At 30.8% G+C, this 27167-nt stretch overlaps 1 long non-coding RNA gene across 1 annotated transcript in view; it reads left to right on the top strand.

Moving 5' to 3' along the window:
• Positions 1-27167, top strand: part of LOC109029245 (uncharacterized) — a 172065-nt gene that overhangs the window by 97105 nt on the left and 47793 nt on the right. Inside the window, exon 2 of the long non-coding RNA XR_010133466.1 lies at positions 11583-11655. This is a non-coding gene — a long non-coding RNA (uncharacterized lncRNA). The remainder of the gene's footprint in view (positions 1-11582; positions 11656-27167) is intronic.

Genomic DNA, 27167 nt, shown 5'->3' with positions numbered 1-27167 from the left:
TAGAATCTAGATTTATTGCTTATTTTAGATATGGATCTCCAGTTGTTCTAGCACTATTTGTTGAATATACTGTCTTTTCTCCATTGTATTGCCTTTGTTGCTTTCTCAAAGATCGATTGACCCTATGTGTATGCATGTATTCCTGGGATGTTTATTCTAGTACACTGATTTATTAGTTTCCTCTTTTACCAATACCACACTGTCTTAATTATTGTAGCTTTATAGTAAATCTTAAAGTTAGGTAGTGTTCATCCTTCAACTTTTTTCTTCAACAATAGAGTGTTGGCTATTCAAGGTCTTTTGTCTCTTCCTATAAAAATAAGAATCAGTTTGTTGATACATACAAAATAATTGTCATGGATTTTCATTGGGATTGCATTGAGCCTAAAGATAATATTGGGAAGAACTGACATCTTGGCCATATTGGGTCTTCATATTAATTAAATTGGAATATCTCTCCACTTAATTCTTTCTGGATTTCTTTCATCAGAGACGTGTTGTGTTCCTTCTATAAATCTTGCACATATTACATTAGATTTGTATTTAAATATTATGGTATAATAACTATGTTTTTAATTTCAAATTCTACTTGCTCGTTGCTGGTATATAAGAAAACAACTGACTTTTTATACTAACCTCATATCCTTCAACCTGGCTATAATGGTATATTAATTCCAGGAGCCTTTTGGTTGATTCATTCAGATTTTCTACAAAGACAATCATATCATTTGTGAACCAAGACAGTTTTATTTCTTCCTTCCCAATCAGTATGCCTTTTATTTTCTTTTTCTTCTCTACTGCACTAGCAAGGGCTTCCAGGACAATGTTGATTAGGAATGGGGAGAGGGGACATCTTGCCTTGCCTAGTCTCACTATCAAGTGAAACAACTAATAAGACAAGTTCTAGTTTCTTATAGCTAAGTATGATTGCAAATGAAGGGTTTTTTTAATTTTTTTTATCAAGTTGAGAAAGTTCTCATATATCCCTACTGTACTGATTTTTTTTTATCATTAATGGATGTTGGATTTTGTCAAAAGCATTTTCTGTATCTATTGATATGATTTTGTGATTTTTCTTCTTTGGCCTGTTGATGTGATGGATTACATGGATTATTTTTAAATGTTGAAACAGCCATGTGTATTTGGAATAAATCAGATCTGGTATTGGTGTATGATTTTTAAAAATACATTGTTGGATTTAATTTGCTAATATTTCATTGAGGATTTTTGCATCTATGTTCATGACAGATCTTGGTGTCTTGTTTTCTTTTTGTGTAATATCTTAGCTTTTCTGGTATCTGTCTAATGGTAGTACACAGAATAAATTAGGAAGTATTTTCTCTGCTTTTATTTTCTGAAAGCAATTGTATGAACAGAATTTTTTCCTTAAAAGTTTGGTAGTATAAGCCAGTGAAGCCAGTTACTTTCTATTTTGGAAGGTTATCAATTACCAACTCGATTTCTTTCATAAATATAGGCCTATTTAGATTTGTTGATTTCTTCTTGTGTGAATTCTGGCAGATTGTATCAAACCAGATGAAACTGGTTCATTTCATCTAGATTATCACATTTGTTGGCATAGAAGTGTTCACAGTATTTTTAATTGTTTTTAAAATTTTTATGGTATCTGTAGTGATATTCCTTCTTTCATTTATGATATTATCAGTTTGTGTTATCTCTTTTTTCCTAGCCAGGCTGGAGGTTTTTTAATTTTATCAATCTTTTCCAAGAACCAGAGTTTGTTTTCATTAATGTTATTAATTTTTTGTTTTCAATTTTATTGATTTCCTCTTAATATTTTTAAATTTCTTCTGCTAACTTTGGATTTCCTTTTTTTTCTTTTTCTTTCTTTTTTTTTTTTTTTTTGAGACAAGGTCTCACTCTGTGGCCCAGGCTGGAGTGCAGTGGTGTGATTTTGGCTCACTGCACCCTCTGTTCCCCAGGTTCAAGCAATTCTCTGCCTCAGACTACCAAGTAGCTGGGATTACAGGTGTCCGCCACCAAGCCCGGCTAATTTTTTATAGTAGAGACGAGATTTCACCATCTTGGCCAGGCTGGTCGTGAACTCCTGACCTCGAGATACACCCGCCTCACCCTCCCAAAGTGCTGGGACCACAAGTGTGAACCACCGAGCCCAGCCTGGATTGATTTTTTTGTTGGGATGGTGTTAGTTTTAGTTTCCTAAGGTGAAGAATTTGATTATTGATTTTTACATTTTTTTCCTGTCTAATATATACATTTGATGCTGCAAATTTCCCTCTAAGCATATATTTGGCTGCATTCCAAAAGTTTGGGGAAAATATGTTTTCATTTTTATTTACTTCAAAATATTTTAAATTTCTCTTGAGAGTTCATCTTTGACTTATGTGTTGCTTAAACATGTGTTTAGTGTCCACATGTTTTGGGATTGTCTAGTTATCTTTAGGTTATTAATTTCTAGCCTAATTCTCTCATGGTCTGAGAACATACATTAAATGGTTTCTATCCTTTTTAAAATGTTTTAAGATGTGTTTTAGGGCCCAAAATGTAGTCTATCTTGGTGAATGTTTTATGTGAGCTTGAAAACAATGCGTACTCTGCTGTTGGATGAAGTAGCCTGTAGATGCCAATGGTGGGATGGTGCTATTGAGTTCAGCTATGTCCTCACAAATTTTCTGCCTGCTCACTTTGTCCGTTTTTGGTAAAGGGGTGATGAAGTATCCAATTATTACAATAGGTTCTTCTATTTGTCCTTGCAGTTCTTTCAGTTTTTGCTCAACATATTTTTATGCAATCTTATAGTATTAGGTGCATACATGATGAGAAGTTCTACGTCTTGTTAGAGAACTGACCTGCTTTAGTCCAAAGTATCATAAATTGAATAGTTTCTATTAATTAGGACTTTATTTATTAAAATACTGGAGGCTTAGAAGTCCTGAATCAAAGTACCAGAAGATTCAGTATCTAATGAGGGCACAATTTTGGTTTATAGACAATGCCTTCTCACTGTGTCCTCAGAAGGTGGAAGGTTGCAAGTCAGTTTTTTGGGACCACATTTGTAAGGCACTAATCCCATTTTTAAGGGCTGTGACCACATGATGTAATCATCTCCCAAAAGCTCCACTTCCCAATACAATTACATTGGTAATTGAGTTTTGAAATCTTCCCAAATTAATATAGCTATTCCTACTTAAAAAATTAGTGTTAGTATGATTTATCTGTCTCCATACATTTACCTTGAATCTATATGTATCCTTATTATTTAAAGTGGGTTTCTTATAAATGACATATAGTTGGGTCTTTTCCATTGTTGTTTCAGTTGACAGCCTCTGTCTTTGGTGCACTGAAACTACTGATATTCAAAATGATTACTGATATCGCTGAATGCATATCTTACATAGTTGTTCCTATTTTTTATTTGTTGTCCTTGTTTTCATTTAAGTTTTTATTTTTCACTTTTTCTGCCTTTGGTGCTTTTAATGGAGCATGTTATATGATATTATTTGCTCTCATTTTTTTCTTAGTATATCAATTAGACTTTGTGCTTTTTTCTTTAGTTGATTAGTGATTGCCCTAGGGTTTACAATATACATTTACAAATAAATCAAACTCACTTCCAAATAACACTATACCATTTACTGCTTCAAGGGTAGTATGAGTACCTTAAAACAACAAAATAATCCTAACTTTTCTTTCTTGCCTGTTGCATAATTGCTACCATTCATTTTACAAATATATATAAACACATAAACATATGTATTATATGTACATATGTAGTTAAATACATTGCTGCTATTATTTTGAATAAATTATTATATGTTAGATCTGTTGGCTATAAGAATAAAAGTTTCTATTTTATCGTTACTTATTTCTTCTTTAACACTTTCTCTGTTCATGTAGACATGAATTTCTGGCCTAAGTTATTTTCCTTCTTTTTAAATAACTTATTTTAACATTTCTTGCAAGGCAGGTCTACTGGCAACAAATCCCCTCATTTTTTACTTGTTTGAGAAAATATTTCTTTACTCTGAAGGATAATTTCACAATGTACAGAATTACAGCGTTTTTATTTTCTCAAGACTTTAAATATTTCAATTTACTCTCTTCTTGCATGTTTCTGAGAAATCAGATGTAATTATTACCTTTGCTCCTCCATTAAGTAAGGCATTTCCCTCCATCCTCCCTGGCTTCTTTCAGGATGTTTTTCTACATGTTTGACTTTCTATAGTTCAAAAATAATGTGCCTAGATGTAGTTTTGGGGGCATATATCCTGTTTGGAGTTCTGTGGGCCTCCTAAAGCTGTGGTTTTGTGTCTGATATTAATTTGAGGAACTTCTTTTTAATTTTATTTCTGGTATTTCCATTAGATGCATCATACATATTTGAAGTTGTCCTGTAGTTTTCGGATATTCTAGTTTATGTTTTTTATTCTTTGTTTTCTTTCTTTTACAGCTTGGGAGGTTTCTGTTGATGCCTCTTAAGCACGGGGATTCTTTACTTACCTGTATCCAGTCTATTAATAAGCCCATAAAAGTGATTCTTAATTTTTGTTCCAGTGTTTTTGATCCCTAACACTTTGTCATTGTTGCTGTTTTTGTTCTAGGATTTCCATCTCTCTGCTCACATTACCCATATGTTATTACTATCTGTTATTAGGAGCTATCTACTTTATCCATTAAAGCCTTTTTGATTTTAATCATAGTAGTTATTCTAAATTCTAGGCCTGGTAATTCAAACAACCTTGCTTGTCTTCTTCTGATGGTTTCTCTGTCTCTGCAAATGGTATTTATTTTTATTTATTTATTTTTTTGCCTTTCATTGTACCTCATAATTTTTTTCTTGATGGCCAAACATGATATACTGGGTACTGAGCTATTGTACATTGGTCTTTAGTAATGTGGTGGTAAGGTGTGGGGTGAGAAGAGGCATCCTATGACTAAGTCTCAGGCTTTTAGTAAGACTTTGCCTCTGGATTGTGATCTTTATATGTTTCTAATGTTTTTCTTCCTCCTCAGTTGGTACAGAGTGGCTAAAGCTGTCTATAATTTGGTATTTCACTTCCTCCAGGCCTGGTAGGCTTTAATAAGACTCAGCAGGTTAGGCTTTGGTAAACTAGTTTCTCCTAGACAGACCTTGATAAGAACAGAGTGCTTTGGCATATTTCAAAATAAACTCTTTTTCCCCTGTCTGTGTTGGAAGCACAAGAACATTTTTCTCCAAAATTTACTTTGAGAACCAAGTTAATTTCCTGGAGGGAAAATTCAGAAAAGAGTGATGGTCAACCTGTGATGAGGTCCTCCTGGAGTTTTTAACTCTCAGACTTGTTTACTCTGAGCTTCTAGAAGTTCATAAATTATAGTTCAGGTTTTTCTATGCCAGCACTGGTTCCCACAGAGGTTTCTGCTCCCACATGTGCTTCTCTATATTCGCCTGTCTCTTCAGTTTTGGGAATAACAGTTTGCCCCGTGAACTTATTTCTCTTATGAATTTAAGAAAAGTTGTGGATTTTTCAGCTTTTATCTCATTGATAGTACAGAAAGGCAACTTCCAAGCTCCTTACATTTGGAACTGGGAATTGGAAGTGGTTCATGTCTTTTTAACACTGACTATACCAGTGTTTGGATGCATCACATTTCATTCAACCATTCACCTACTTAAGGACATCTTACTTGCTTCCAAGTTTTGGCAATTATAAATAGAGCTTCTGTAAACATCCATGGGCAGGTATTTGTGTGGGCTTAAGTTTTCAACTTATATGGGTGATACTGACAAATATGGCCATAGATTGTATGGTAAGAGTATATTTAGTTTAGTGTGAAACTGCCACCCTGTTTCCAAAGAGGCTACTTTATCAGTGTTCTTGATTTTGGCCAATCTAATATGTGAATAGTGGTATCTTGTTGTTTTAAATTTAATTGAAATTTAAACAAGCTTCAACACAAATATTATCAATTTAGCTATTTGTCAACTATTTTAATATTAAAATATTATTCAGATTTATTTTATAAACAATTCTCATCAATTTCAATCAGATAAACACATCTCAACATTTCATGCAGGTGAAAATAATTTAACCATACATTATTATTTGATTTTGATTTCAGTCCATATCCTTGTTATTGCCTTACCACAGAATAAGATAATATAAAATATAAAGTTTGATTCCTAATACTGTGAGTTTTCAGATAAATTTAGTTTTTATTGTCAATTGATGATGTATTCTTTCCACAAACTATAGGTATGTTAATATATTAGCAAGATTTTTACCAAATGTAACATTTAAACCTTATACAAGGACTAGACTTCTATGACCTTAATATGTCATTTTATGCTTACTAGCATTATATATGTCACTTATTGCTTAAGATTAGACTAGCAACGATGTTGTTATGTACAAGAACCCACTACTTTGCTAAGTTGTTTTCCAATCATTTATTACAAGTGAATTTTAATTTTAAAAAATATTGAAATTCTAAGACAGAATGTAAATTCCACATTTGCTGGAATATGACTCTTTTTACAAAATATTGTGATTTAATAAAAATGAAACTAACAGCTTTAACTTAATGGTATCAAGCCAACATGAAAATATTACTTTATTTATACAAGTATTCTCAGTTTGTAATGGTAAAAGTTAAAATATGATCAATGACATTATTGAAACTTATTTTGTTGTATGAGCTTTTATGAGAAAAAGAAGAGACAAATCATGTTATAAATAACATTTGAAAAGCTATTCATCAGAGGATTAAAACAAATGTTTAAATTCTAATAAGCTGTACATATTTGTTTTCATGTTAAAGGCAGAATGTTTGAAAGAATAAACTAAATACATTGAAAGCTTTTCCAGATGTGAAACTTTTGCTTCTACTCTTCAGATAACTCACTTTCATTTACAAGATTTGCCATCCTTCCAATTTTACCCAAAGCAGCTCTTTTGGGTAGAATGTTTGTCAATTTGGCTGTATATTCTGGGAAATATCCTTTTAATATTATGTAGTTTTTTCCTCTAACTCATTCATAATATGTTCAGGCTCAAACTTTACACAAATTTTTTTGGCATGTATAGTATGTATATATTTTATAGATGAATAAATATTATTTCTATATTAAAGTATAGAAATAAGATATTTACATAACTATATAAATCTGTATTTTGTCTCTATATAAATATATAGATACGTTATTTATATCTATAAATCATATTTATATCTACATATTTAAATATTAATATAAATTATATCTATTTAAATATTTACCAATAGTATTACTATACTTTATGTATAGTATTTCTATATATAATGTAGAAATTTATATATAAATTTCTATACATATAGAAATATGATATATAAAATATGGAAATCTATAGATAAATATTTATAAAATTAAATATTGTATTTATATTATAAATATTACAAATATTGTAAATATTTATATAAGTATTATAAATATTGTAAATATTATATTTATAAAATGTTAAATATAATATTTAAATTTATGTATTATATTTATAAATATAGAAATACTATATATGTACTATTCTTTATTTTTTCTACATATAGTATTCTATATTCTATATAGTATTCCTATAAAAATAAATACTACATATAAAAAAAGATACTATATAGAATATAGACTACTATATACTATAAAAATATGGAATACTATATATAAAGATGGTATTTCTACATTTTAATATAAAAATTATATTAAATAAAATATAATTTATTATCTGGTAACAAATCACTTTCTTTCTTCCTCTCCCATTTACCCTTCTCAGGCTCTAATAACCATAATTCTTCTGTATAATTCTTTGACCTTAATTTTTAGCTCCTACATATTAGTAAGAACATGCAATATTTGTCTTTAAGTGGCTGCCTTATTTGACTTAACATGATGTTCTCCAGTTTTATACCTGTCACTGTGAATGGCATGATTTTATTCTTTTTCATGGCAGAATAGAACTCTATTGTATACATTTCTTTATTCATTAATCTGTTGATGGACATTTAGGTTGATCCCATATATTCACTGTATTGAATGGTGCTGCAATAAACAGGAGGGTGCAGATATCTCTTTGATATACTTATTTTCTTTCCTTTGGATAAATACCCAATAGTAGAATTGTGGGATCATGTGGTAGTTCTAATTTAATTTTTTTACTAATCTCCACACTGTTTTCCATAATAGCAGTACTTATGTACACACCAACAGTACATAAGTTCCTCTTCCTCTTCATTCTTAGCAGCATTTATTTATTGTCTTTTAGATAATAGCCATTCTATCTATGATGAGATTATATCTCAATGAGGTTTTGATTTGCATTTCCCTGATGATTAGTGATATTGATCATTTTTCATAATATATTCACTTTTAAATATTTAAGATATAGAAAAATTCTATTTGAAATTTTGTATTATCATGACAGTTCTTTAGGTCAGTAGCCAGAAAGAATTTCTTTATATCATATTTTCTCCCTAATCGTTTTATAATTCAGCTGCTTCATATGATTATTTATTTACAAGAATTTAGTTTGGGTATATAATTATTATATAATAAATATGTCTCCGTAATTATTTGAATAATTAATTTTTGAAAATCCTAAGTAAACTTTAAGATGCAGTCTATTAATATCACTTTTTTGTTAATGGATTTGTTTTCTGTCTCATTTTCAGTGATTAGTGAATCATTCATAATATGACATAAATTGATCTCAAATACATAAACTATTTTTTTCTTTGAGGTAAACACTATTAAACTAGCACAAATATCTTTGTTTTAAATGTACATAGACAGATTATTTTTATAAAAGTAAAACAAATAAATAATCAGTACCTCTACAGAAATTTTTTAAACTCTATTTATCTTAACCTCATATTTTTATCCAAAATAAATATACTTCTTTAATATTATACTTTAAGGGTCAAGATTTATGACTTAATCTTACATCTTTTTTCCTAAGTTATTTGGCTCAGAACTAAGCAGACAGGTGCCTTTTAATGTTAGTTGAATTAAATTAAATTAATTTATAAAATATCTATTTCAAAATATTCAAAATGTATTTTAAGTTTAAAGAATATTCCATAAAATGTATTCTATATTATTATAAAAATTTCTAAAGGGAAATAAATAAGCCAAAAATGAATATTTGGTAATGTACTCCATATGAATTAATGATCTTTGCTGTAATGAAATTGAGCAAAATATTTATTTTGGAATTTTATAGCTTAAAAATCATATAAAGCAAAGAAACTATAATCATGAGAATTTAAAGATAGACTTTATCTCTAAGTAGATTTGGACATACTTCTGATAATTTTACATCACTGGAAAAGTGCTGCAGGCCAAAAATTTAAAGCATGATGATAAAATTAGTTAATTTGCCCCTTTGTGTTTTCAATGTGGGCATTTTGTATACTTATTTAATGATACGCTAATTTTCTTACATATTTGATTTCTATTGGCTTGATACCACCTTGTTAATAACCTATAGATTTTCTCATAAAATGTTTCCTTTCATGGTGTGCAAACATCTACTTATGAAATTTATTTTAAAACCTATTAAAAGAAATATTATCTAAAGAACACCTGCATCTCCAAGATTCATTTTAAATAGTAATTCTTACTAATCTCCTTAATAACATGAAACGTCTTCCTTATTTGAACAACCTCATTATGTTTCTATTTTAGTGGTTGTCAGTTACATAATGATATACAACATAATTCAGATGGGAAACACTTTGGTGGCAGAAACAGCTTAGTTTTAAACTCACTGTGTATCAAAACTTTTTGTACATATTAGGTATTACAAGTATTTATAAGATAACAATGCTTAAAAATAACCTAAACATAATTTTTATAAATAAATATTGACCTCCTTTTAAATATTTTGTTGTTAATTTCCCAGGTAATAAAACTAAGCAAAAAATGTCAAACAAATCAGATGGAGCAGAAATAATATACATAATTTTTTACAAATTTGTGAAAACTATTACTTGCTTTCTACCAATTTCATATTTTTCTTTGACTTATTTGACCCATTTTAGTTTATAATTGTCACAATTTATAATGATCTATCCAAAATAGATCATTTTTTCCCCTCAAAATAAATTTTACCACAAGAGGAAATATCCTTGACTTCAAAAATTTTCAGATTTTTTTTCTCTTATGAACATTTTCTCTCATGAAAACGAAACTGAATTTTTGATGTTTGCAGTTCTCAGAAAATAAGATGTTTCTGCTACCACTAGCAATCTTCTAACGGGTCCAATATTCAGAATGAGTGCCCACATTATGCATTCAAATCACTTATTTGCATACTCAAAGAGATACTTATACATGAAAACGGATAATTGCAAATCTAAATATCCATTGGCATGTGAAAATATGCCATTTGCATATGCAGCTTAAATGTCTGTTTCTGAACATGATGTTAATGTGCAGTTATCTGTTACTTTGTTGATGTGTTGCTCTTCACTCTGAATCTTCCTTTGTTCTTTGTTCTAACAGAAGTTTTTATTTTTGGAATATAGTATTCTGCTCTAGCATTTTTGCTGACACTTATTATTTTTCTATTATATGAACCATACTTTTTAATCCCATCAATGTATTTTGTGCTATTGCAGAATAAATGCCTCTACGTGAATCACTGCCCAAATCTTGTTAATCTTTACCTCGTCTTCCTCTTAAAATTCATTGTTTTGTTTTTCTTTGTTCATTTTTCTTCAAATTAAAATTTGCTTATCGACTGAAAAAATATATTCCAAATAGAAAAACATTACTTCATGAATTGAACCTCTCACCTCTGCATTACTCTTTTGCGATACCCTTCATTCTGCAAGTCTTCAAGAAGAGAAATTATAATATAGCTTCCCCACAGATTTACCTATCCACTCTTCTATGAATCCCCAAACAAATGACATTTTTATCATTCTGTAATTAAATACTATATTTTCTTTGTCTCTTCAAAACCATTATTTTTCACCTTGATTCCTTTTATTCAATCGGCAAATGTATTTTGAGTACCTCCTGTATCAGACGCTCTTCTAGTTGCTTGTAATACATCAGTGAACAAAACCAAGATTCCTGCGACCTTCTAGTGGAGAAGACAGACAATAAAGAATAAACATCATATATACATTAATTTTGTAGTATATTAGAAGAGAGTAAATGCTCAGAAAATAAAAAAAATGAAGCAGATTGAGTGGGATTAGAAGAATTAGGGCTGGGGGAGAGAAATAGATGAATTTTTAAAACAATGGACACAGAAAGCCAAATTGAGATGGTGATATATAAGCAAAGTTGAAGAAAGTTAGGAAAAAGGATATATAGAAGAAAACATTCCAAGCACAGAGAAGACACAGGCAAAACCAATATTGGAGAGAATGATTGGCATGACAGAAACAGCGGAAGACCAGTGTGATCGGTGAAAAGTGAGAAGAGGAGTAGGATAAGAATTCTGGAATAAGTTGTTGCCTCCTTTTTATTTTTTTTTAACTTTTTTGCTTCCCTTAGTCAAAATATCCTACAAAAAGTTACATCATTATACTCACTATGCCTCATTCTTCTTCCTCTCATTTTCACTTAAAATTATTTCTTTCAGGCCTTCTCCTCGACAATGCCGCAGAAACTACTCATCAAATTAAGCAATGAATTCCACATAGATATAGCCAAAGGTCAGTTCTGACTCAGTTCTCATCTTAGGTAAATTATCAGCCCTCTTCCTTCTTGAATCTCTTGCCTCACTTGGCTGGTTTTCTTCTTATGTTACTGGTCTCTCCTTCACAGTACATTTGCAGTGGTATTGCTTTAAAATGGAATCTTGATGGAAAGCAGATTAGCGGGTTCAGGGAAATAGATGGGTTGAAAAGAACATTTCAAGTTCTTGAAGCTTTCAAGAAGCTTTCCAATGGAAAGGTAGAAAAGAACCTTCTAGGGATGATGGAAAAATTTTGTATTTTGGTTGTGGTTGTGGTAACATGTCATGTGTTTGCAAAAAGTAATCAAAAAACCTACATGAAGTGGGAGTATTTTACTGCATTAAAATATCCCCTTCATAAAGTAAATCACTAAAAAATACTAAAGAATCATAATAAGCCACAGAAAGAGATCTACATTTGTATAGTTTAACTGATTATAAAAAGCATACCATGCAAAGCAGCAAAGAAATTTAAAAAATATATAATATAGTTATTGATTTTATATAATTACAAATACATGAATAATATAATTTTAATATTTTATATAATTTTAGATGAAAAATTTATTGAATGAATTTATAAATTTAGTTATATATGATTTATCTCTCTAGACTTTATAAAGAACTCATAATAGTTCAAAAACTTATCAATGGATGTTCAGCATTATTAGTTCTCAATTAAATAATGCAAATTAAAATTTCAATTACCTACAACTAATGGGATGGCCAAATTTTCAAATAAGAAAATCTGATTATATGTGTTGGTAAGAATATGGAGGGTGGGACTTATACATTATTGGTAGGAATATAAACATTTCACCACCTTTGTAAAGTAATCTGATGGTGTTCATGCTGCTAAAAGTAGTAAGGGTAGGGGTTTCTAAGGGTGAAATAGCAACTGGACAGTTTTATTCATTTATTTATTTTTTACAGTTCAGTGATGGTTATATAGATATCTTTTGTTTATGAATGTTCATCTAGCTGGATAGTCATAGTTTGTGTAGTTTGTTGTACATTCTACTTTAGTAAAAAAAAAATATGGCAGGTACAATTTTGAAAAATATGCTCCTTATCCATATTGTCAGACTGCTTTATAAAAAGGAATAAAGACATACTAGTTCTAATAGCAATATATAATTATATTATGTCACTGCATATATTAGCACAAGTTTTAACATTTTTAAAAGTTACCAATTAAAAAATTAAAAAGTAACATTTTAGATTGCATTTATGATTATTAAAGAAATAAAAAATGATTTTATATGTTGCTTAAATGCAACCTAGTATACTTTGATAAAAATGTAAGTGGAAGTTTTATACATAAATTCTTCCCTTTTTTGGTGGCAATGAAATATCATTTATTCCATATGAACTGACTAAATTCTTTATCTAAGATATTCACAGATGTTTATTTGTTTCTGATGGAAATAAATAGTCCTTCAATTGCTATAAAGTGCATGCAGATTGTTTCTTTTGCTCAGACAGATACAATTTGTTTTCAATTATTTCCAGCATTTTGCACACCACTGCAAGAAAACGATGAAGGGAATGTTTCAAGAGTGTTTGCTGATATTTCTGTGACATCTTAAATGTGATTAGTTAAGAGGCAGTTTTTAAACGTAATGACATAAGTGTATGAGATATCTTGGCTGCTACAGAGGTCTTTTTTAAACAAATGTTCACAGTCACCTCATTTGTGTTGATTTTTGAAAAAGTATTGGACATGGAAAGTAGAGTTTAGATTGAAGTGGGAAAAAATGAAGGCTATAAATTTTGTTTAAAAACAGAATTTTCCATTTAAAATAGATATTCTTGCTTTCTTAATCTGTAGAGAGATTAGAAACAAAAGTAATGATTTTATTACATGCATTATTTTATATAACATGATCTAAAACCCATGGATCACAAAAATAAAAAAATGCTTAATTTTCGTGACATACAGTTTTTAAAAGCAAAGATTAGTTTACAATGGAAATTAAAAAAATGAAACAAATAATGTTTTAGAGAGATGTTTTATTAGGTCAATATAAGAAAGATTTAATGCATTCTTCTTTGAAGGCTATAGTTTTCTTGAGATAGATAAGAGCAAAATAACCACAGCATTATTGTTCTTGCTATCTCTAACCATTTTCAATTAGATTAATTTTATCTATTTGATATGGAACATGATTGCATGAATTTTGAAGATGTTTACTGAAATCTTTTCTATAGAAAGGCATAGTCTCATGCTTGTACTTGGTTAGAGCAACTATATAAATAGTAAACTGTGTTTATTTCCTTTCATTGTTCAATTCAGATTATTTAAAATAAATAAATATTAGGAACTACTGCTACTATTAGGCACACAGGTGTGTAATTAATGCTTGCTTTATGGTTAATATCCCAAATGTCCTCTGCCATACTGAAATACTAATGTAAATTTGTATGCCACAGATAAGATATGGATCAACAGGTTTATAATCCCATCTGTGCATATCACCGGCTATATAATCTTAAAAAACATAATTATGCTCTCTATACATCCTTGTCTCACCTGTAAGATAGACATACTAGTACCAGTCTCAGAGAGTTGTGATGAGGACAAAATTAAATAGTATAAAGCAATAGCATGCTTCCTGGTAAGACTTAGCTAAGAGTCCTAGATAATTTTATTACTATTTTTATTATTATGATTGCTAGAGATGAAGTTTCGCTCTTGTTGCCCAGGCTGCAGTACAGTGGCGCAATCTCAGCTCACTGCAACATCTGCCTCCCAGGTTCAAGTGATTCTCCTGCTTCAGCTTCCCAAGTAGCTGGGACTACAGGCATTCTCCACCACACCTGGCTAATTTTTGTATTTTTAGTAGAGACGGGGATTCATCATGTTGGCCAGGCTGGTCTTGAGCTCCTGACCTCAGGTGATCCATCCACCTGGCCTCCCAAAGTGCTGGGATTACAGGCCTGAGCCACCGTTCCTGGCTTGATATTTTTCTTATTAATCTATCATATTTATTGTGGATTATTTAAATTATATATACGTATTTATTTTATATTGTTCATCTATGCACCTACATAAACATCACTTGTCATACAGGTATGTAAATATAAATTTGTATCAATATCTTCTATCAGTAAGATATCTTGCCATTAAGGCCTTTCCTCTTAATTCAGAATCCCTTTGTGTGACAGTGGAAATGATAACTTAGTTTGCAAAGAATATATATAAAAAAGATATATTTTTTTACCAGAAATATTTGTTTGTTAACTACCATGGAAGAACTGATTGTACTGCTAATGAAGAAATAATTATGATATAGTTGTCAAAAAGTTTCAGGCCTGCTTGGTTGCTTTATAGTCTTAATTGTTGTTCCTTCATACGTATTGACAACCCTAGTTAATATTTATCTTTCACTTGGCTCCTAGCAACTTTCGATCCTGCTAGAAATGAGTAAGGGTTCTAGGTGACAATTTTCTTTATAGCTTTTGTTGTTCACTCACCATTTTTTTAAACCTAGTTTCTCTAAGAAAATATTAATATTCTCCATGAAAAAATAAAAAATATTTTTGATATCTTCAGATGAACTCATAAAAGGTGCACAATTTAAGAATTCAACTATGAACTGTACTTACTAATTTGGAAATATCCTCTAAAGTTCCCAACTAAATAAAAATTTAATTGGTTTACTTTAAATTAGTGCATTGGTTTTGTAATAATTATTCAGTGTTTTGCTCTAAATATTCCACAATTCAAACTTTTTATGATTTTTTTCCACTCAGTTTATTTTTGTAAATAAATCTATAAAAGATATTCTCACTCCTGGGCTTCAAAAGAAAGGTTTAGAATATTGTGTTAACGGTATGATACTGTAAATTATGTTAAATAATCAAACAGATTCAATGTATTTTCTGTTCTAAACCTGACTTTACTTCATGATAAATCCATTTTCATTAAAATTTCAAGGGAATAAAAATGTAAAAACAAAATATAACAAAAAAAGAAAAAGAAAATATAACAATACAATTTGTAATATGACCAAACGAGTCACCATGTTTGAAAGTATATATGACTTATAGGTCTATTAAAAGTTATATATTTTATAGTGTAAATATAAGTTTTTATTTTTCTTTATTTTTATACATGAGCTATTATACATATATGTTTGATTATTTTTGTTATTAGCCTGTTTAATAAATATGTGAAATAATATTGTTTAACAACGAACAATGAATCTATTTTTATGAGTTGACCTAATTTAACAGCAATCAAAATGAGCAAAGATTAGTAAATCCAGATATAATAGACATGACTGAAAGTATTAAACATGACTGTAACTTACATTCCCAAAATGTTGGTTTGTTGTTTGATCCTTTAAATGAGTTATCTAGAGCAGTAGCTTTCAAACTTTCTTTGTGGTTTTTGACTCAAAATGCAAAAAGATCTGACATATTCTTATAACTATATACACTCAACCAGACACAAAACTTATCAAGCAATACTCATGTGGACTAAGTTGAGATCACTTTATAAATAATTAGAATGGTTTCTTTTTATACCTCATAATTTGTTAAAGGGAAATCAAAGAAAGAAATTGACATACTCATCTAAAAAGTAAAGGTCTTATATGTGCCTTATTCATTTTTTCATTCCTATCTTTCTTCCTTCCTCCCTTCCCCCCTTCCTCCCTTCCTCCCTTCCTCCCTTCCGTCCTTCCTTCCTTCTTTCCTTCCCTCTCTCAAACATATTCTTTCTTCCCAAAAGAATTTAAGAATTTGCTGATACTGCAAGGTATTTTTCTTTATATTAAGCATATAGAGAGGATATATTCATACATATGAACATTTCATATATATGTATATATGTATATGTATATAGGTATATATGTATATACGTATATACATATAGGTATATATGTATATACCTATATGTATGTATAACATCATTTACAAGTATCTTTTTCACTATGAATCTTTTTAGGCAGAAATAATCTCTCTCTATATATATACATATATGTATATACGTATATACATATATGCATATATATATAGAGAGAGATTATTTCTGCCTAAAAAGATTCATAGTGAAAAAGATACTTGTAAATGATGTTATGATATAGATCATACAATAATTAACATATTCCGGGATATGGAAGGGGTAGAAAATTAGGGAAAAGTGGAAAGGAGGTACACATTATGAGGTGAAAATAATTAGGCAAGTGAAAAGCACAGGTGAAGGAGTATCTATGAATAGGAGGTGAGGAGTAATACACACATAACTTTGTAATTGTGAAACCGAGCAGAGAAGTTACCAAGCAATTAAAGGTAAATGATACAAAGAGGTCAATAGAAAGAATAAAATATCCCATAAGTGAGGACCATATTAAAGACTTCTGACTTTGTAGGTATAGAAAATCATGAAAAGTATTTTTTAATTGTTATATTCTCAAATAAATATAGGTAAGCAACTGAAATTACTAAAAACGTATTAAGGAGGGTTATTGTATAATTCCACAATATGGAAAGAACATTTTAATATTTTAGAGTGTTAATAATCAGTGTTTTTCAAGATAGATTGATATACTAAATAGATAAGATGAATAAATGGACACATTTAGAAATACACTTTCAAAATTAAGAACATATATATACACACAAACACACATATATATTTTTGTAAACCTCTTTTGAAAGAGTAATATATTAGTTGCTAAAAGTAGTATTTTGTTAGATGTGTGGCCTACCTACAGGAAAGTGCACAGATTATTAGTGTGTAGATTAATGAATGTCCCAAGGAAGTACACACCCAAATATCTATCACAGATAAAACTTATGAGATACTACCACTACTCTAGAAACCCCCTTCCAACTCATTTATATTCATTTCCTCCTGCAATCCCACTGAACATAATCACCTGAACATGAGCAAGACTGTAACTGCTCTGCCCACCATCTGCCTCCTCCACTGCTACTTTCTTGACAATATTGCGGATGTCGGAAGACAATTGCTTGATCTAGTGATCTTTTCTTTTGTTTCTGGTTCTTCAAGATTAGAATATGCCTAGACAACTCACCGTGTTTTCAAGACCTGACTGATTTCTTTTCATTTTCAGAGTCTCTTTGTCTATGTCAGACTTACTTATACACAGATCGGGCATCTGCCCTCAGCTTTGGAAGGTGCAACAACTCCCGCCACACCTACTCATCTATGAACGACTCAGTTCTCTGTGGAATTCAGTTCTTTTAAATCTTTCTTTTGTATGATGCCCTACGTTATTGTATTACTTTGCTAGGGCTGCAATAACACAGTACCACAGACTGTGTGGCTTGATCAATAAAAATTTATTTTTTCACCATTCTGGAGACTGGTTGTCCACGATAAAGGTGTTGGTGGAGATGTATTATTTTTTTATTTTAAGTCTCTCTCCTTGGCTTGTAGATGGCCATCTTCTCCCTGTGTCTTCACATGGTCTTTCTCTGTTTGTATCTGTGCCCTAATCGCCTCTTCCTTTAAGCACACCAGAAATATTGAATTAGGACCAACCCAATGACCTCATTTCAACTTAATTACTTCTTTAAAGACCCTGTCTCCACACAGAGACACATTTGAGGTAGTGGGGGTTAGGACTTCAGCATATGAATTTCGGGGATACTCAATTCAGCCCATAACCGTTATATATTTTTAAAGTATTTTTATTTTCCATGGGTGTTTTTTTGTGTGTGTTGTTTGTTTGTTGTTGTTATTACTGTGAGAACAAAGAACTTTTGTATCCCCTTAACTGGAAGTGGAAATGAGAATCAAAAACCTAGTTCTCTTTTATGGAATCCAGTTTTTGCTGCAATTTTCTCCTTTTGTTCTCCATTTTCTTCATCATGTTAATCATATATGAATTGTTTTGGGGTTATGTCTACTGTGTGTTATTTGGGGTTATTTCTACTCATTCATTGGTGTTTGGTTTTATCTCCTGACGTGCAAGGTTTAAATTAAGTCTGAATGCTCTATATGGAAAATTACAGTTAATTCAAGGTTCTGGATTTTCAGCTTCTGGTCTCAGTAAGAGAGGCAAACTTCTTCAATTGAATCTTCACTTGAGTTATATTAAGACTCAGTTTCAATCTCCCTAAGGGCTTGTTTTTTGATTGTTTTCCTTCATCATAGAATTAGGTATTTAATGTTATCAGCGGAATGAACAGGCTTTCCTCTTAGGAATTCCTGACTTTCTGATATCTTTGTTGCTAACAGACCTTCAAATAGATTTTTATATTTTCTCGTATTTTTTAGTTGTTCTCAGGGATGTGATAAAAACTATTACTCCATACCCTTGACTAGAAGTAAAGGTCTGCTAGAAATTTAGTTGTACACATAACCATCTATAAATTAATGCTAATTCTTGTTTTATGTTTAAAAATGAATGCTTGATGATAACTTTTGTATCTTAAACAGAGTTGTTTAAATAATTTTTTACAACACAAACCAGTGAATATTATCCAGATAAAAAAGTGTTAAGTATAAAGAATGTGTAAAAATATGAAAGTGCTTAAATAATTAAGTAGGCACAATCACATCATTGATTACATAGTATGCTTGTTATTGGAAAAAATAGTTTTAAAACTGTCTTGACAAAAGAAAACCAAATACCACATATTCTCGCTTTTAAGTGGGAGTTAAATAATGAAAGCACATGGACATATAAAGAGGAACAACGCACACTAGTGCTCATTGAAGTTTGGAGGGTGGGAGGAGGGAGAGGATCAGGAAAAATAACAGGTACTAGGCTGGATACCTGAGTGATGAAATAATCTGTATGACGAACCCCCATGACACAAGTTTACCTATGTAACAAACCTGCACATGCACCTCTGAACTTAAAAATGAATTTTAAAAAAACCTGTCTTGACTGTACCGGGAAATATACAATTCTGTTTTCGACAAGAACAGGTGTATATATTATTGACAACTGAGACATCTTTTATTTTAAGTTTTAATTTAAAATAAACAGACTTTATTTCCATATCTTTGGAAAAATGTTGCCACACTATATTATCAAAAAATGTTCACAGGTAGAAAATTAATATAAAACAGCGCAATGATAGCCTTATTTTATAGCAATGCTTTCTAATTTTAATTAACCTGTTATAAACTTCTCAAACTCTTCTTTGTGTGTATGCACACATACACACATACACACACACACTTCTTATGGACACTGTTGAAATGTCTTCTGTCTAATGAGTATTTTCATTGAGCCTATAGATAATTGGGTAATGTTTATGCATATTTGTTGTTTTGTCGTTTACAGTAGAAGATGACCCATATGTTGTAGGGTTTTTAGAATTATCATCCATCCTTTAAGTTCTCAGCTGTATCTTCACCCAGCTAACCCCAATTATTTCCAGCTAGATTACTTTTGAAAATGTCTGCTTTGGCTCAGAACATTTAATTTATATTTTATTCAATAGATTTATATTTTAAATATACCACCAGTAAAATGATTTGGCTCTAAACAATTATTATACCTTATATATCCCTGTATTTCACAATGCTATGAGTCCATTAATTCACATTTTAGAAAACACTAAAAGGTATCCCTTTTTTCAGTTTATTATGCTTTCCACCATTTCTTGTTTCCATAAATTTGTTGTGGTCCCTATTATGGTACTGCAGCATTGCATATTAACTAACTAGTGATGGCAAGAAACTCACATGCAAAAATGTATGTGCACATTGCTGGATCAAGTTTCCTATTTAATAAAAATACAAAAAATAATATCCGGTAAGAAATGCAAGCAAAGAAGGAATACTGTGCAGCTCACCTGAGACTTCCTGAGCCCCACAAGCCACCCAGTGGGAATACTTTCAGGGATAAATTATGAACATGGGTCTTGTCAGATACAAGAAACTTCATTTTATACCGAGAAAAATCCCTGAGGCTTACACACATATTAAGGAGAAAGTTAAACCAACAGTTTGGTTTCATTTCTTTCATTAAAACAGTGTTTACAGAAATATGCATCCTGTACATATTGACCTTAAATCAGTGGCAGTAAGACCATAATATCAGCATTGAGGCAGGTGGGAGCAGAATCAGAGTGCAAGCATTCCTGAGCAGTGCCCTGCCTCCAGCAGTCCAGTGTTCCCAAAAGCATATTTCTCTACAGGTGTGGGTTATATTGGGGTCTCAGGCAGATACATTTTTCCCCCTCATAGTTACTTTTTTCTTTCATTAAACACATGGGAATAACTGTATGTCTACAGGAAAATATGTCCTCTCACTTTTAGTGAAAAAATCAAGTCTATCTAAATTTTGCATTTCCATTTTTAAAAAAGACATAGTATATTGTAGGAAAATATTTGTCTGATATAAAGGAAACAAGAGCAAGTCCCATGATAAATGGAAAATGTATCTAAGTCTAGTCACTAGAGAGAGACCACACAGTAATTTGAACAGGGGAAGTTTAATACAAAGACTTACTAACTGTAGCATGGGATTGCAGTAACGACAAATCACATTCAAACAGCGTGCTGGCCAAAGAAAACATATTTGTGAGCCAAATCTTGCTGATTTTGAAATCTCTGCTTGGAATACTGTTATAATATTTTAACAGAATATCTGAGCATAGTTCAGATTCTAATGCTACCCTACTAAAGCACTTACATTTGATTTAAACAGCATTCTGAATGATGTGTGTAAGCCTCCATAAGTTGGAATGTGGACTATTATATTCTATGCCTCACCATCCTTTCTTCACCTCTTCCTTTATAAGTATCTTAACTCTGTTTTATGAGGAATGTAACTATTTCTTTATGAAGACCCTGCCAGTACTCTGTGAAGACATGGTTTGAGTTACTGAATTTAATTAATAGCATTCTTCAGTCATAGGTTTCCTTGCAGTCCAAACATTTGAGTTGCTAATAGTAACTATATTTTTAAAAATATTAAGAGCATAATGTCAGTAATGGTCTCTTTTGAAAATATCATTGAAATCACTTTTGAAACATTTTTTATTTATTAGATGTATAGTTTTAATTATTGAAGGTCAAAATGTTATTGAAAGTGTATTGTTTGTGTATAAAGCAAAAAAAATTGAGATTTTAAAAAATGCAATTAGAAAATATAATTATTTAACATATGCATAGTAATACTATTTAGTTTGTCACACAGAAGCTGTCATGACTGATTTAGATGTCCCTCTTCAGTCCTCTCTGAGATCCCAATATATTATACAATCTTAGTACTTCTTACACTACACTGTAATTTTTGGTTTATTTCTCTGTCTTCTGATCAAGATGACACACTTCTTAGGAGCAGGGAACACATAAGGTTTGTTTTTGTTTTAAAATATCTAGCTACTGTAGCCAAAATTAAAAATCAATTGATTAATACATGCACGGTTGAATTGTGAAAAAATTCCGTTCTATTTATGACTGCTCCTGTACACCCATTTATAATAATTATATTTAACAAAGATAATTAGAAGAAATATATAAACATATTAAAATAACTTTAAAATCTTTTTTAATGTTATTTATAAGAACCCATCCAGATTATTTGTGAAATATTTTACATGTATATATACAGATTCAATTTTTAAAGTTTTTTTAAATCAAATAATTCAACATTTCAAACAGTGTAGATGTCTTCAAAATGGCAGAAGCTTGAAATACTATTTTAAGGCACAATTTGAAATACTTTAACTTAACAGGTATTGCCATTTTGTGGGAAGGAATGCTACATAAAATAATTCCCATATTAAAATTATTAATATTGTTAATGTACTTCACTCTTGACATTGAAGTATAAATTAGTAACTCAGTGTTGTATTTTTAAAAGCCTTTCTGGGTCTCCCAGTTCCCATCCTACATTGGCAAACACAGAAATAACTACTATTTCTTAGGTACTTATTTTTATGTGTATCTTCATATTCATAAGTACACATTTCTTGATTTATAAATTTGAGTACCTATTAATTTTTCTCGAATAAAATTTGAGAACCTGTCTGTCATTCCCTGTTCCCTAATACAGCAAGGTAAAACTATATACTAAATAAAATTAGATTATTGTTAAGTTATCTTCAAAGGCTGCGTGTCAGTATTTTATCTGAGCTCCATTTTATTCTATAGTTTCTAACCCACGGTTTTAAAACCTACAATTTTGAGAGTTATTACAACTTCAGGTGATTCTTGGGATTTGTGTATGGCTCAAATAGTTCTATCAATGTGCTCTTAGAAGTGCTTTTCACCTTTTCTTCTTCTTTTTTATTTTTTTCTCAACCATTCAGCTGCTGATTGTTAAATTGTATTTTGGTTATTTTTCTTAATTGTTGGTAACTTCAGTATGCCACAGCAACAGAAATTCCATTTGTTCTGCTTAGACCATTACAGCTGATTATAGAATGCCTTCAGGTGAAATCCACATCAGCCGAAGAAATGTATCTTATGGCCCTAAGAATTCTGCATCCTCTTTCATACATGATAAAAGGAATAAAAATTGAGAAGAATTAAAAACCTTTGTTATGGTTTCTAAAAAATAAATGTGAGTAATATTATAATTTAATTATAAACAAGGCAAATACGTATAAAAGATGACACCGTTGATTATTCTATTAACTATGTAATTATAAAGGACTGTCAAGTTTTTCTAACAATAACTGAAACTCAGCTCTAAATTTAGTAAAGGTTAGTTAAAAAGAGAACTTTAGAAATTGTTTAAAAAAAACTCATCCAGAAAATAATTATAATAATTTAGGCTTATACTATATTTCAAATAACATCCTGGAATGTATTTTAGTATTGCTATGGACTGAATTGTGTTTCCCCAAAATTCATATGTTGAAGTCCCAACCCCAATACAATGGTATTTAGCCCTGGGAAGGTAATTAGATTTAGATGAGGTTATTCTGCCTGCATGACGCGATTAATGCATTTATAGGAAGAAACGCTAGGGAGTTGCTCTCTGTCTCTCTCTCTTTCTCTGCTATACAAGCAAACACAGAGAAAAGCAGCCATCTGTAAGCCAGGAAGACAACCCTTGGCTGATCTTGAGTATAGAATTTCCAGTATCATAATTGTGAGAAATAAATTCCTGTTGTTTACGCCACCATGACAATGGTTATTTTCCTATGGCAGCCTGAGCTGAATTATACAAGCTTATGTGGCATACATGTATAACATATATCTATTTATATTATGTTTAATAATTTTTGTTGTTAACATTTGCTTACCCTATATTCTTCTTTAAAAATTTTCCATTAATGCTTAACATTTTTAGTAAAAATACAAAGATTATGTTCCATCATTAATCATTCTGATATCGTCTAAGTGTCTACACCTTATTTACTAAAATTAGATCCTGATGATCTTTTCAAGAAATAATTTACTGTACAATATGTAAACAGTTGGTAACATTCTACAATACTTATTTCTCTACCAAAAATATGCCCAGTGTACTGATGTTATATACAAATTAATACAAATATCCAAATTTTTAAAAAATTTAAGCCATATAATAAATATAATAGCAAGTGCATTGGATAGCCTAGTGAAAAAACTGGAGAAGGAAAGGAGTTCCAAAACTGAAACTCATAGTTCATATTAATAAGAAAATTTGAGACATTTGTTTTATTAGTTTTAGAAAAACTGACAAAACAATAACATGCAACTGCCTTATTCTATGAGTTTATAGGATAATTTGATATAACTTAGTTGTACACATTTCTTTCTTTTTTTTTTTTTTTTTGAGACGGAGTCTCTCTCTGTCACCAGGCTGGAGCACAGTCGTGAAATCTCGGCTCACTGCAACCTCCGCCTTCTGGGTTCAAGCGATTCTCCTGCCTCAGCCTCCCAAGTAGCTGGAAGTACAGGTGTGCACCACCACACCCAGCTAATTTTTGTATTTTTAGTAGAGACGGAGTTTCACCATGTTGGCCAGGATGGTCTCAAACTCTTGACCTCATGATCCGCACACCTTGGCCTCCCAAAGTGCTGGGATTACAGGCATGAGCCACCGCTTTGGGTCAGTTGTATACATTTCTTATTCCTAATAAGTGATTTCTTTCATAAGAAAATTCCCATCTAGTATTCAAGATCTTATCATTCTAAAACCTTGATTTAGGGTTCATTAATATTCATTCAATATAGGTTAACTTTGTAAATTTTGCCACCACTAACGTAAACAGTAGTTCATGTTTATATAAAATTAGCTGAACATAACCCTCACTAGTAAAATTTAAAGGAAGTTCTCTAAGCCCGTCTAAATTATTAACTCACCTTTGGAAAAAATGATGAATGTCATTAGTTAAAGGATATTCTACTTGGCATGTGCATTTTGATATACCCATTTTATTTTCGCTGGATTTTCATGCAAGGCTGCTGCCAAACTGCTTACATAAATCCATAGATAAGTTGTTTTCTAGTAATTCCCAAAGCTACTAATGGTGTGTCAATTCTAGGGATAGGACAGTAAGTGTCAGGGTTGGTTGCAACATATAATTATGTATTATTCATCCAGAAGCTAATTGTGCCATCCAGTTGGAAAATGAGAACACTGAGAATCCCCAGACCCTATAGAGACTTAATAATCCTTGTTTTTACAGCAGTTCTATCTAATTTCTAATGTCACCTAACAATTCTGGCTAGGTTTTCAATATGGCAATTTTTTCTTACATTTGCTTCTAAACTCCATGACAGATAAATCAGTTTATCTGTCATGGAGTTTAGAAGCAAATGTAAGAAAAAATTGCCATATCGATACCTGGTTTTCCTTTGAGTATGTCTTCAGTGATCTAGATATGGACAAATTGCTCCTCTTTACTAACATTCTAAGACTTGGTAGTTCAGCGGAGCAATAGTCAAGCAAAGTTAGAAAGGTTCATATCGCATGCTAGCAGGGTGAATATTCACTAGACAGAAGAGCAATCTGTGGATTTAGTAAGGAGGATCATTCTCTGTGAATAGTAATGTCTAGATCTGAGACAACATTTTATATAGTCAGCAGATTCTTTGGAAAAATTGAAGTGTTTTATTTTAAAATCTGAATCGAGATGATAAAGAAAAACATACATACATTTTTTACAACCATAATCTTAGTATTTTCCCCAAATTAGGAATGTATGCATTACTCTTCTGCCACATTTTTTAAAAAAATTTCCCATCTGTTCATCCTGGAAAACTCAAATATCTCAGCCATACCTAACATGCCACAGGTTCACATTTCGTGATTGCAGGTGAAATACTTCCTATGGTGATATCAACACTTTTCTCCTGCCCAGTGCCAATTCTTATTCTCACCACATTTCAAGAAATATTGTGCTCCTCCCTTTAATCAGTTTGAAATTCCTAAAGTGGAACCAACTGGTAGGAAATTTAAGACCAGTGGAAATGTATGTCTATATTTGGACAGTATCAAGAAATACTGTGCCATGTTGTGTCAATATTTTTCCTAGCACTTCATTCTAAATCATAATAGCTATCTATAAAATATTTGATGAGTTTAAAAATATATAAAAATAAAAGCTTTATCTTGAAAATTTTGTAATTATATATGCAAACAGAATGTATAGATTGAACGTTCATCAGAAAAGTTATTTTAAGGACTATTTCCTAGGCCTCTAGGAATATATCAGTTTCTTCCTCTACATATTTAGCCACTCTTATTTGTTGCACATAGTATGACTATTGCATTTATCTTTAGATATATTCATCATTAGATAGCATGCTACATATGATTGTAGATTTTTATCAGAAAATACGTGTAATTATCTTAGAAATAATGGTTATAGTATTTAAACATTTATTTTTTTAATTGTTAACTTTATTCAGACTTACTCAGAGACTGAAACTGAACTCTACCAATGTAAACACCAAAAAGTGTGGAAAAGGGGGAATGCGGGAATCTAAAATAGGGAGAAGGGAAATATAGGTGTTAGAGACAAAAGAGACAGGCATGTTTGGATACTTATTCAAAGGGGTCTCAGGCTTGTTCTAAATGTGATCTCAATGAAGAAGAAAAAAATTTTCTGCTTCTTTTGAGCACCAAATCTATGATTAAGAATTTGCTCCTTTGGATTCTAGCCTAAACCTGTAATATTTTTCAGCTGTTTGAGGGCACAACTGGAACAGGGGTTAAAACACAAAGTTAAAAATACAGTCTGATTTTGGTGTTCTGAATTCTAAATTTACTAATGCCTCCCTAGACTGTAGCTAGGTTGATCTTAGTTGATGTTTCATCAAAATATATTTGGTGCATTTCATATTTGCTCTTTCACATATATAAATATGTCATAGTTTCTGGGAATTGCATTAAATGTATGTAAAGATATCTACAATGTTCCTTATGTTCTGGGAGATTTATGAAACTACATGAAATATAATTTAAATGTTTATTTGTATATGTATTTTACTGTATTTGATTACATGTTTAGTCTTTATTACATAATTAATAAACAATATAGATCAAAATTGGAACAATTGCTCTCTGAAACATGTTTCCATTTTCATAAGAGACTATACATTTTTAG

The sequence above is a fragment of the Gorilla gorilla genome, chromosome 1 (assembly GCF_029281585.2).
Source record: "Gorilla gorilla gorilla isolate KB3781 chromosome 1, NHGRI_mGorGor1-v2.1_pri, whole genome shotgun sequence".
Taxonomy (NCBI): domain Eukaryota; kingdom Metazoa; phylum Chordata; class Mammalia; order Primates; family Hominidae; genus Gorilla; species Gorilla gorilla.
Note: the sequence above shows the minus strand (reverse complement) of the source record. Positions and strands in the feature narration are given on the sequence as shown.